Source organism: Rhinatrema bivittatum, chromosome 5 (assembly GCF_901001135.1).
Source record: "Rhinatrema bivittatum chromosome 5, aRhiBiv1.1, whole genome shotgun sequence".
Lineage (NCBI taxonomy): Eukaryota > Metazoa > Chordata > Amphibia > Gymnophiona > Rhinatrematidae > Rhinatrema > Rhinatrema bivittatum.
The window spans coordinates 199031736-199045436 of NC_042619.1; the positions used below are offsets into that span (position 1 = coordinate 199031736).

The 13701-nt window shown below is 40.7% G+C and overlaps 1 protein-coding gene across 5 annotated transcripts in view; it reads right to left on the reverse strand.

The window, feature by feature from the left end:
* The window catches only part of GK (glycerol kinase), a 381644-nt gene that overhangs the window by 77317 nt on the left and 290626 nt on the right, over window positions 1–13701 (reverse strand). Inside the window, exon 19 of one of the 5 annotated variants that reach the window (XR_003856985.1) lies at window positions 69–4945. The exons of the other annotated variants lie outside the window; for them this stretch is intronic. The gene's annotated coding sequence lies outside the window, so the exon portion shown is untranslated. The remainder of the gene's footprint in view (window positions 1–68; window positions 4946–13701) is intronic. 5 annotated transcript variants of the gene reach the window in all.

The following is a 13701-nucleotide window of genomic DNA, read 5'->3' on the forward strand; positions in this document are numbered from 1 at the left end:
TTGCCACTAACACACACGATGCATCAAAAGTCCCTCCTCTCCATTACTACTACCCACTATTCACTTACCTTGCATTGGTAATCAGCTTCTCTGTTGTAGAGATCCTGGAAACCTTTCCAGGTCCTCCACAGTCTAGTGTCGTATGGCCAGTGTTACATGCTCCCTGTTCAGGAAACATCACTCAAGTGGTAGCGCAGGACAGCAGGATGGGACATAGGGTGGTCTTCTCCCTAGCTAGCTTAAAGGCCTCAAGGCAAGGCAAGGAGCGAGAAGGCCAGATGGCTTCAAGGCAGGGCAAGGAAATGAGTGAGAAGGCTGGATGGCCACAATGCCAGGAGCAAAGGCCGGATGGCTACAAGGCAAGGCAAGGAGCAAAAGACAGGATGGCCACAAGGTAAGGTTAAAGGAAAGTAGAGAGAAACACAGAGGCCAGAACAAGGAGCAAAGGTAACTCCATGCGACAAGGTGGCTTTAGCAGGGCTGGATTACATAGAGCAGAGACCAGGGCGTGGCAAGAACAGAAAGAATTTTGCCAGACTGGAGAGTATGCTCGTTGAGATCCTCTGGTGGATGGGAGGCTGCAAGACAGGCTGAATCATGAGACCAGGGACGAGATAGTGAGGACAATTCTGAGTGGGGCTCACTGGAGGCCTCTGCTGGTAGGGAGGCATCATAGTCAGGGTATGGTGAGGCTGCATAGCAGCTGCAATCATAAAAGTCACACACACCCCAGTGAATTAGGTGCATATGCTCCCATTTTACCGCCTCGTATGCCTGTCTGTAGACCTCCCTGGTGGAAAGTTGGGTTGCCTCGCAGCGGGAAGCCATGTTGAAATGAGCAACCCTGGAAGAACTAGGTCATAGCTGCAGAAAAATCGTACGTGTGAATCTTGGTAATTGTTTTGCAGAAATATGAACTTGTATGATTTTATTTACATTCTGCTCATACTTGCACATATGCTAACATGCACATAATTCTTTTTATGAAAGATATGCACATCGATTATAAAATGCATGTGTGTAGGCCATTTATGCATGTATATGGGTTGCATGCACTTTTTTTTAAGTTATCCTCACAGTAATAAAAAGAAGCTTGAAAAAATAAATCAAAGAAGCAAACTGGGCTATGATTAGAAAGTAGCAGTTCTTTTTGAAAGGATATTTATATCTTGAAAGAAGAATTCTGCCACTTTTTAATGAATGCCTGCTTTTATTTTGGTATTAATATTATTCCCACTTTTTGAATCCATGGTATATGGATTATTTTTACTCTTGAAAATCCATATTACATTAGTGTCTCAATCGGCATATTGAATTGTGATTTATATTTTAATGGATGACAGTTTTTTTTTTTAATTCTTGCTTGGCACATCTGTCTTACTGATTGAGAACCACCATTTGGTTCTGAATAAGAAGACTGAGCTTTTGTATGTAGGGAATAATGTGGAAAGTTTTTTTAGCGCTGACAATTTAACCTGATGCTGAGGGCCATGTTAGTCCCATTTCTTCTAAAGTTAGGAGTTTGGGGGCTATTTTAGATTCAAGCTTTTCTTTGGAACCTTATATTGAGCCAGTAGCACAGCGGGTTTATTTACAGTTATAGATAGTGTGACAGCTGTAACCTTTTTTTGGATTTCCAAGCTCTAAAGTTAGTATTTGCCCTTATAATTTCAGTACTGGACTACTGCAACTGTTATGTTTCACAGCTCGCAGGCAGGCCTTGTGAGCCACGACACTCACCTGACACTGCCAGTTTGCTGGCCTTGCCCTTGCAGATGACTGACACCACCAACACCACTGCCTTTCGGGACTGCTCTAGGTGCATGGGTGCCTGACCATGCACTACTTAAGGGGCCCATGGCATCCACCGATTACATCACTGCCTCAGCCCTATATAGGGCTTCCTAGGACTTCCTTTCTTCACCTCAGTAATGGGTCACCTGCATTTCCACGTAGTGTGATTTGCTGCTTCTTCCTGCGTTCCTGATACCAGTTTTGTTGCGCCGGAGGTGGACCCTTGGGCCGAGGAAGGGTCCTACAGGTCCCCACCATCGGCAGGCGAAGTGGGCTGATGAACGGAGGCCGGCTGGCGCTTCACCAGTACCAGCCCTCGTTCCCCGCGGGCTGAGCCTTTGGGTACTGGGGCCAGTTGGACTTAGGTGGGCCTCCTTATGTCGTTGATGGGTTGATCGAGGTCAGCCCAGAGACGGCAACAGAGGAATGGTACAGTCTGTACTGTAGGAGGTAGAGCCCTGGAGACCCGGGCGCCAAAAGAACAAAATCAGACAGGGGGCACCTGAGTAAAAGCAGGGCGAAGCCTGAATAGGCCAAGTCCAGGACGTAGACTGAAGGTTTCATAAGGTAAGCTTGAATCAGGGCTGGCGGCAACCTGGAAGCAGTGACAAGCAAGGCTGAGGTCTGAGCGAGGAGATAGTCAAAAGTAGTCAGGCAATATAGAGGTCTGGGTCTGGAGAGAGGTAACCGAGTAGTCAGGCAAAGCAGAGATCCAGGCTGGGAGAGACTCAACGGCGTGGTCAGGCAAAGCAGAGGATCGGGCTTGGAGAGAGTCAATGGCGTGGTCAGGCAAAGCAGAGGTCGAAATCCAAGAAGGCAATCCGAGGGTAGGTTGGAGAGCAGGAACACAGGAACGAGGAAACCAGGAACAGGAGACAACGAGAATCAGGAACACAGGAATGAGGAAAATCCCACAGGAGGCAACGAGTACTCAACCAGTGAGACCACCTGTTGCAAAGGCAAAGCTAGGAAGCAAAGCCTGGGCTTAAATACCGGAGTTCCACTGATGTCATCTTCCAGGGCTGCGGCTCTGTTCCCGCCGCGGGCCCTACTTAAGCCACACCGATGGGCACCGCACCGAGTAGCAGCGTCTCTCCGCGGGCCACGCGGAGAGGCCCAATGCGGAGCACCAGGAGCTGTAGCTGAGCTGGAGGCACCAGGGGTGGGCCAAGGATGGAGTCGGTGGCCTTCTGCCACCAGAGACAAGGGACCAGGCACTGGATTCACTTGAGAGAGGTGAGGGGGCCGAGCTGCGGGTCTGCCATGGCTGGCACATGTAACAAGTCTGTCTAGTCTCTCCAGTCTAGTCTGCCTCATCTCTCCAGCCTAGTCTTATCCAACCTCTGCATTCCTTCCTGCCCTGCTGTGTCAGTCCTTCCCCTTGCACCTTATGACTGCCCTCGGACTGATTTCTGGATTTGACCCTAGCCTGGACACTGACTTTTCTTGCCTGCCTCTGGACCTGTATAATCATCGGTCTCCCACTGCTTCCTAAGAGACTCTCGCCTAAGACCTGTCAGCCTTCAGAACCTGAGGGCTCAACTCAAGGGGAAAGGGGTTGGTATAGGTGAAGATCCAGACTCATCTCTTCCCTGCGTAGCTCTGCCAGCTGTTAAGGACTTACAGTGCCTTCCCCATAGGTTAAGCCAACCTTCCTACAGCAAAAAGGATCCACTAATCTTACAGCAACATGCTGTTGTCAGGCTGAAGAGCTCTGCAGCTCATTCACACAGTGTATATGAGCAGGTCTGAATAGCAGCAGATTTCTAAAAAGACAGTAACTGAAACAGGCTCGCCGGTGCCGATACAGCTATATTATAACATACACATGCATAGTATAAAATAACCTGTACGTGTATGCATATGTGCACAATTTTATATGGACACGCGTACGTGTGCGCGCAAATGCCTCCTCTACCACATAAATGGGAGATTTTACTAGATGTGCAGCCTATGTTGCTACCAGTTTATCCTGTTCGTTCCCAGTTCACCCAGTAAGGAATAGGGTTTCCTAACCCCCCCCCCAAGTTAAATGACCTCCCTTTTACCCTGTTAGCACAAACACTTAAACCAGGCTGACTAGCCTAGATTTTATTTGATTACTTATGTGCCATCCACAGCAGTAGTAAAGTTACGTGGCAGGGGACCCCGGCGCGCTTGTGCATGTAAATACTTATGCACACATTTCATGTTAAAGTCCCAGAATGCCCATGCCCCACCCATACCTCGCCCCTTTTTCGCAACTTATTTGTGTGTGTACCAAGAGATATGCGCATACTCTGGCACCTTTTAAAATCTGCACAGTGCGCGCCAGCCAGACATACATATATCCAGGATTTAGCATGCGCCAGGCTTTTAAAATTCATCGAATAGTCCACAAACACTGAAAGAGATCCTAAAAGTGAATGTGTAAGATGCACAGATTTGCAGATACAAAATTATTCAACGTTGCTAAATCACAAGAGGATTGTGATAAATTGCAGGAGAACCTTGTGAGGCTGGGAGACTGGACATCCAAATATAGTAACATAGTAATGACGGCAGAAAAAGACCAAATGTCCATCCAGTTTGCCCATCAAGTTTCTTATGGTAATAACTGCCATTCCGTGGTTACCTCCAAGTTTCTATTAAGGATAGTAACTGTAGTCTGGATTTCAAAAATCCGAGTCCCTGTCTTTCTCCTTACCCAGATGGAATAATAAAAAAGTCACATGCAAGTCTGCTGTAGTAACTAATTTCCTCTTTTATTGGATATGCGAATGCAAAGAGCAACAGAGAAAATGTGTCACAGTTCTAATTATTACCAGCGCAAATCAATTGAAGTTAGTGATGGCACAAAATGAGTGACATCCTTTGCAATGTTTATCCTTGACGCAGAAAAGGTTCGAAAGATAGCATTACATCAGGTGCCTCCTGAAATCTGACTTAATGAATTATTGCTGCTTCTTCTGGACAAACTAGAAGGAAGCATTTGACGGAAGTCTTACGATATATATATATATATATATATTTTATTTGCATAAGATATCTCTAAACAAAAGTACTCAGACTGATGAACATATATGACCCAGGGTATGTGTGTGAGCTCAATTATCTCCACGCTTATGGGTGTTATGATGGTCTCTAACACTGCATCTTCGATGTCTATGTACTGAAAAATAGCAAGCAATATTAATATTTGATGAATGTTTTTGATTGTTGTATAGCATACAGCTCTAATTAAATCAGGAACCAATCATTTTTATACCTTTACAAAGTTAGCAAGTGATTCTCTTACCATAGCATTTTATTTCAGCATGACCAATCACAATCTCACCTTTGCATTTTATTTCAGCAATATATTTCATGTCATTACACCCATCAATAAATAATATTATCAATACTATTAAATTTTTTTCAGCAATGCTAAACATTATCAGAAGTCAGCATCGTTCCTACTGCCTTGACCTAATGATCTCAATCCCCTCTGCCCTATCTATGAAGTCAACTTCTGAAAGTGCAGCCTTAAGTAGTTTCAGCTGGTTAACTGGAAATTTCCATAGTCCTTATCTATTAGAGGTTAGATTCTACTGCACAATCACAACCTTTGACTTGCTTGGATAGCTTATTTATTTATTTAAAATATTTCTATACTGTCTTATCAATATGTAATTGACCAAAATGGTTTACAAGTTATTAGAAATAATAATAAAATAAAAATAAAATATAGTAAAATAAAATAAAAATTGCATAGATTTCACAGTTTAAATCTCTGCATAAATATAAAACATCTAAAAATCAAAAGAAAAACATAATAAATAACAGTTAGAGAAAAATACAATTTACTTGTTAAATCCCTATACTTCTCTAGAATCTTGATATATCACAGAACTAAAAACTCCCTACTATGTTAGCATGTGGCACATTTAAAACTAATCAGAGAAAGTTCTTTTTTACTCAACGCACAATTAAACTCTGGAATTTGTTGCCAGAGGATGTGGCTAGTACAGTTAGTATAGCTGTGTTTAAAAAAGGATTGGATAAGTTCTTGGAGGAGAAGTCCATTACCTGCTATTAAGTTGACTTACAAAATAACCACTGCTATTACTAGCAATGGTAACATGGAAGAGACTTAGTTTTTGGGTACTTGCCAGATTCTTATGGCCTGGATTGGCCACTGTTGGAAACAGGATGCTGAGCTTGATGGACCCTTGGTCTGACCCAGTATGGCATTTTCTTATGTTCTTATGCTTTACAAAAATCAAGAGTAGAGAGAAAACAAAGAACCAAAAAACCTAAAAGAGGGATTACAAACATAAGTCTTCACTAGTTGGCAGTATTTCTTAATGGTCTGTAATTGCAAATGCTTCTTCGAAGAGATGTGTTTTTAATGACTTTTTGAATTCTTTGCTATTGGAAATTTGTCTCAAGGCATTTGAAAGAGAGCTAAACTGCATAGGCACAAAAAATGCCTTCTAAGTTATCACAGTTCCTCCCTAATTAGATATCACATAAGTAATTGACACAGTGAGTCAATTACACCCCATCCCAACAGCAAGAGCCTCATCAGCAAGCATTTCAGTTTCTCCATTAGTGGGAAGAAAGGCCACAGGAGGAGCAGTAGGCACTTCAAAAAATGTTAGTGCCATTATGGTATATTTGGTGGACAGATTTCTCCTCATGAGAAAATACATTGCCCAATGCCCATAAACACAAAAAATCAAACCCACTACTAAGACAACAATAATCAAATTCCATCCTCCAATCTTTTTTTTCCAACCTCCAAACCATGACTTAATATATCCCAATTCCATTCTCCCAACCCAGTTTGTACACCATGGGTTCGGTGAACAGAGTACCTCAATGTAGAGATAGATTGAGCAATCTTACCAGACAAGTTAACTTATGTACAAGCAAGATACATTTATAACATGATGACACAGCCCTCCCTTTTCTGCCAATATACAAGGCCATTCTGTTCACTGATCTACAGCCAAAATGCTTCCGAAATGATTATAGTCAAACTTTACTAAATCTGGGTCACTGAGAATAAAAATGATGCTTAAAATAGTTTTCAAGCTATATTACTCGGTCAGTATATATGACCTTTGACTGGGGAATTGCAGAGGATAAGTGAGTTAGGAAAAGAAAGGATCTCAAATCAGCATCCAGGACTTGTTGAAACAAGGAAGATTTTGTTATCTTTACACAAAGTTGTGTCTGATAAAGAATTTTGTCAATGTCATGGACAAAATACTAAAGCAACCTTTAAGTACCTGGTTGATAAATTTCCAAGGTTAAATGAAACAAAGATAAAGGTGTCTTTGTTGGCCTTCAGATTTGTGAATTTCTTCAAGATGATGCATTTTACCATCTATTGAATTGCAAGGAAAAGACGGTGTGGAAAGCCTTCCAGTAAGTGGTAGAAAATTTTCTCAGAAGCAACAAGCAGACAACTACAAGGAGTTTGTATACCTTGAGGAGGTTTTCTACCAACACCATGGCTGCAACAGTCACTAAAGATACATTTTTTGCAGTCTCATCTACATTTTTTTACACCAAACTGCGGAGCAGCAAGGATGAACATGGCAAGCAATTTCACCTGAATGTTGCACAATTGAAAAATGGTAGCAGGGCAAATGGAGTCCATCAATGCTTGCACACTACTGCTGGACAAAGACAAGAGACGTTCCATTTAATGAATACAAGAGACAAGCCAAGAGGAGCAGAGTAGTCACTGATAAGGACTAAACTATGTACACATATATACATAATAGCTTTTGGCCTTTTGTTTTGTTTTTTTTTAATTCTTTATTTATCGTCTTTTAACAAATATACAAATGAAATTTGTATCAGAAAAAACAGAGATACAGAGGATAACAAATTAGTCTCTGGGATCATATTCCTCACAAGACTTTTAACATCCAGAAATAACATACTGTTTAAATCACTCTTGTTACATAGGGAACGTGGAGAGAAAGGAAATATCAAAAGGAGTTTACTAGAAATTCAAATACTATATGCGTACCCTTGTCACATCTAATTCTCTATCGTCCCTGTATTCTCATTGGATGATCTCCTGCCAGACAAAAAGGCTTTCAATTGATCTGGTATAAAAAAAAATATACGTATTCCTGGCCAGTTTTATGATGCATTTGCATGGGTAGCGTAGCTTAAAACTACCCCCCAATGCTAGGGTCTCAGGTCTCATCTGGAGAAATTCTTTTCTACGCTGTTGCGTAGACTTTGCCAAGTCTGGATAAACTCGAATAAGACCCCCACAAAACAATTCAGTAATATTTTTGAAATAATTCCTCATAATCTTAGAAATAGCATTTTCATCAAAAAAAGAAACAAAAAGAACTGCACGATCTATTATTTCTACATTAGAATTTTCAAGGTAATCGGTCAGATTTTGCAAATCTGGCCCTTGTTGGGGAAATACTGAAGGAGTGCTAGTTCTCTTTGGTAAGAAGAATAATTTCTTTACTGGTGGTATCTCTTGCTGAGGTATCTTTAAAGCTTCCATTACATATTTCTTAAATGAAAAAAGTGGGATTTCTCCCATTAAAATCGGGAAATTAAAAAATCTCAAATTCAAATGTCTCATATGATTTTCAATGGACTCCAACCTCCTCATTGTTGAAATTCTTTCTGTTACAATTAAAGCATTTAAATTTTGGAGGCTTTTTATTTCTTCATTTATTTGTCTTATGGAATTATCTTGTTCTATAAATTTCTGACGCGTGTCTTTCTCAAGTGTCCCCACTTTGGCTGAAATTTCATCTAATTGTAAAGACTGATTGTCTAGCTTGGTAGACATCCTTGTCATGAGGTCCCAGATGTTATCCAGGGTTATTGTCGCCGGTTTAGTAAATTGCTGGGTGAGAGATTTTCTTACCCCGTGTCTAACGCTTTCCTCCAGCTCTCCCGATATTCTGGGGGCAGCCACCGCCATTTCCTCTCCTCTCCCTGGCGTTTCAGCAGCACGGGGTTGCAGGACTGCTCCTGACTCTCCAACCATCTGGGCGCCTTCTGATCCACTCAGCTGGGTACGTCGAACCTCCTCGGTACGTATCTCAGCTCCTTCAGCGACCATTGGGGGCAAAGCACGTACCGGCGTTCTGGGATCCGGAGGGCTCAATGATGTTTCCCCGGGAGAGTACAGCTCTCCTTCCGCCAGCTCTCCAATGGGGTTATCCGCCCTCACTTCCGATGTGGCCACGGCAAACTCTGAGATTAAACGTTGTCCGGCAGCAGTGTCCTGGTCGGGTGGATAAACCCGGACTCTGCCCTTCCTTTTGTGAGGCATCTGTAAAGTATTTTCGCCTTAGGCTTTGATTTTCAGAAATCTGCGGTCCGGAGCTAACGCCAGTGCTGCCGCTCAGGACGCCATCTTGTTTTCTCTCCGGCCTTTTGTTTTATAGTAAATATTTTTTTAATCTTTTTGCTAATTTAATTTTTAAAAGTGTTACAGGTGAAATATTATGCAACTATAAATACATGAAAAGACTTAAGTTTACAATTTATGATTAAAACTATCTGTGCACTATCTATGCAACAGAGACATAGAATATAAAAACAAATATCATGGAAACAGTAGCCAATCAGCTGGTTTAATTGTCATATTTGAATTCAGCACATCACCAGCAATAATAAATGGGACATTTTATCGCTGAAGCAGAAGACTTCTAAAAATTTGTATACTTGTGACTGATACCCCAGTTAGTGAAGCTATTTCCCCTGTATTTCTGGTAAGTGCTCACTAATTTCATGAGCCATTTGTTTTGCTCTTAAACACAAATTCTGAAATACATCAAGAACATAAACCACTACATGAGGGAAAGAGATAAAAAAAAGACAAGAATGAACGTGGAATTTGATGATGAGATTGAATATTTGGGTGAAAGCTTGCAGATGTGTGTCTAGTAGAAATGCGAAGATAAATTGAGACGTTATGAATAATATATCGTGATAAGGATATATTATATATTGTACATATAAGGTGTCCAGTGTACACCTTATATGCCCTTTTTCCATTCAAAAAGAAAAACCTAGGAACTCTGTAATTGATCTGTCTTTGTGTTTCATTTGGCTGAGAAAGATACATATACCACTGGTAATTGTGTGTGTGGGCAGTTTAACCACTATGGATCCATCTAGATGAATCAAGGCATATATGAGAAGAGAAAGAGATCTCAAATAAAACTTTTCAGCAGATGTTGGTACAGTCATATTTGGCAATGCCAAATAGTTTCCAAAAGGTCCATATATGTAATAATTAAGGTGTCATGAATAAACATTGTCAAAGATATATGTCCACTGGCCAGAATGCCTTGTTCACATCATATCACAAAGACCCATTTGACTGCCAACCAGGAGGAAGTTACATAAGTGTCATTAGCAAAAATCTTAATTGTTTCTTTACAATTTGGAAATCATCATTGGTATAACACACCGTCTGATTTTCTGGTATATATTGATACCACTCAGCAGATAATGAAGGAGCCATTAGCTGAGTACAGTCCTCTCCTTTTGATGGAGAACATTTTCCTGTATACATCAGACTGGCGTTCTTAGCTGTAAGATTTGCTGGCACTGCCTGGAAGGTTGAAGCCCCAAAAGAAACAGCAGATGCTAACAATCTGAGAGACTGAATTTGTTATGAAGGGCTCTGGTGATCCGCACATAGATATTAACTTCTGATACAAATGGCATAAAATGAGGCCACTGTGTCAAGCAGCACAGCCATGCCAGGTACATTTTGGCCTTCTACAAGAATATATGAGAAAAACGTGGATTGGTGTGCTCGGATATCGAGAGATCCTGCTAGGCCTTCCCTATTTGGCACTTTCTTCAAATTCGGCTCTCGTTTACGTCAGGTGATGTAGGCTCTACAGGATTTTCAGCAAGTTCTGTCCTGCCTATAAGAATAGCCTGCACTGCTTTGTAGACTCTCTTATAATGCTTGGCATTAACCCAATAAATCCAATCTTTGTAGCTTCAGTGCATAATGACTCACCAACAGTATTGGTAAGGACCCTTCCAGCAAGGTCTCAGGCAATGTACTTTGAAGTAGAAAAAATCTCCAGTGTCTGGCACCTCTTTTTTAGGAGGCTCTTAGAATACAGGAATAATCTGTTGGCATATCTTCTTGATCTATTGATGCAGCTATGACACAAATTGTAGAATTAGTTTACCCTGAGCAAAGTTCATGTCCACTGGCAGCTTAGGCATGGTAGGCACGGGAATAGGCCTACCAAACTAAATCTCACTGGGGTTAGCCTGTGCTTGTGGTTTGGCATATTCCTCATGCTCATCAAAATCAAAGGCATCAGGCCACTTAAGTGACATTTCCTCACAAATTTTAGCCAGTTTTATCTTAAGAGTGATTCAAATGAGCTATTAAATTGGAGGCTTCTAGTCTATAAGGATAATGAAATTGCGAAGAAACTATTAAGGCTTTTGCTAATGATACTTATGTTTCTCCCTCCTGGTTGGCAGTCAAATGGGTCTTGTGAGACCTTGCTGGAAGAGATGTAACTTATTATTCCATCCAGATAAGGATGATGACCAGGGACTTTGATTTTTGAAATCCACAGCTGCTCCATGCAGGTTACCGCCAAGCCTTATGTTAAGGGTAGAAATATTTACAATCAAAAGCAAGCAACTGTCAAACACAACAAAGTTACTGCTAGCAACATTTTTACAGGGTAAGCAAACTTCTTGATAATTTAGACAGACAATGCTACTTGAATGTGCCTTGCTTTTGGATTTGGCCATAGAAGCAGCCCTATGCTTTTCCCCTAATGCCTGCATATCAGAACCCCAAATTGTAAAAGTCGAAGCCCAGTGTTGGCTGTGTTCAATATTTTTTTTTTTTTACTTTGCATCCAACAAAATAAATTATAAACACACCATCAGAGAAAACAGCAGATGATACACACAAAGACTTCAGTCTTCAAGATAAATGTACAAAGTGATACATGGAGCCCACACTTTTTCTAACCAATGGAAGTGACCTGCACTTTCAGCTGCAGCAATTTCATATTTTGAATATTGTAGTACTAAATTCCACCACATGTTCATATGCAAAGTTGTTTTATGTCCAAGCCTCCCTTTTCACAAAGATCAACTACTGCAACTCTCTTCTCTTAGGCCTCCCAGCAACCTAAATCAAACCACTCCAAATGCTGCAAAATGCGGCAGCGAGAATTCTAACTAACTCACGCAGATCAGACACATCACTCCGATCTTCAAAGACCTCTATTGGTTCCCGATCCCATCCAGAATCCTCCATAAGAGCCTTACAATTATCCACAAAACCTTGCACAACCAAAACATTCATTGGCTTAACGACTCCCTCCAATACCACACCTCCAATAGACCCTCCAGAACTGCTTACAAAGGATCCTTAGCCACTCCCGCTCACAATCTCTCCCAACTCATATCCATCAAAAAAAGTGCACTATCCTTAGTGGGACCAACATAATGGAACTCTATGCCATCTGAACTCTGCCAGGAATACTGCACTGCCACCTTAAAAAAAAAAAGGTAAAGACCTGGCTGTTTGAACAAGCCTACACTTGAATTATCTCCCTCTGTCAGGTCACATTATTTATTTATTTAAAATCTTTTCTATATCGTCATTAAGCTAGTTGCCGTCACAACGGTTCACAATAAGGCACATAATTTCAAGCTTAAATGTGTTGAGTTATATTAACTAAAGAGGTGCCATCAAATACTGTAACATAGTTTCATATTAAATATTACTTAGTGGTTGTGATAAGTCATGTCTACTTCAAGTATATCAGCTATGAGATAAATTAACACTTAAGTCTGGTCCCCTTCTAACTCCTCCTCCCCCCAAAATCTACAAGCAATTGTAATATAGTTATTGTTCTCTCTCTTGAAAAATCCTCTCCTAGGTTCACTTGACCCTTTATTTTTTCCTACTCTCCCAAGTTCATCTATATCCCTGTTACATGTAACTTTATCTTTCCCTCAGTTCAAATATTACTCCCCTGTTACCTGTAAACCGATGTAATATGTCTATGAACGTCAGTATATAAAAGTTTTTAAATAAATAAATCTTGCCAATGAGACAATATTTGATGCAACGCAAGAGGGATCAGAAAAAGTAACATGCATTCTCATTTTAATAAAGAAGACAATAGCAGAGATTTCCAAATAATAATATGGTGGGGGAGCAAGTGTCTTGAATAGGAAAAGTACCACCAATATGTTCTCAGACTAAGACCATAATGATTCTCCAATAGAACTGATCTTATTGTGACCCAATTGATTATAGAAGGGATTGTACCTTTATGAGATACTGTCTGAAATCTTGGATTTCTATTTGATGATTCTTTTAATTTCCATTCTCAACTGAAATTAGTAGTAAAATGGCATTTCAAAATATTTTAGAATGTAATGACTTCAGATGTGTTATTCAGGTTTTGTCCTTTCGGTACTCGGCTAGTGTAACGCCTTGTACTTGGGCCTACCTAAGTGTTATTTGGCAGCCTTACAACTACTTATGAATGCAGCAGTACATCTGGTTTCTGGTAGCCCCCATTTTATAAACCTTACACTGGCTTCCTGTTGGAGTAAAGAATTAAATTTAAAATCTTAACCTTGACCTTTTAAGCTCTCCATGAGAGATGCCCTACATATCTCACAAAAGTACTAAAATGGTTCAGCTCAGCAAGAGCTCTACATTCTGAGGACCCATTTTTACTTGCTGAGCCTAGTAAGAAATTATTCCATTTAAAGAAAACCTGTCATGCCTTTTCTATTGTGACACCTAGTTTATGGAACAGCCTCCCTTCTAGCTATTTGTAAAATTGACGATTACAAAAGTTTTAGGAAACTTTTAAAAGCACATTTGTTCCAGGAAGCATTTGCTAACAGTCAGGTCGATCCAGT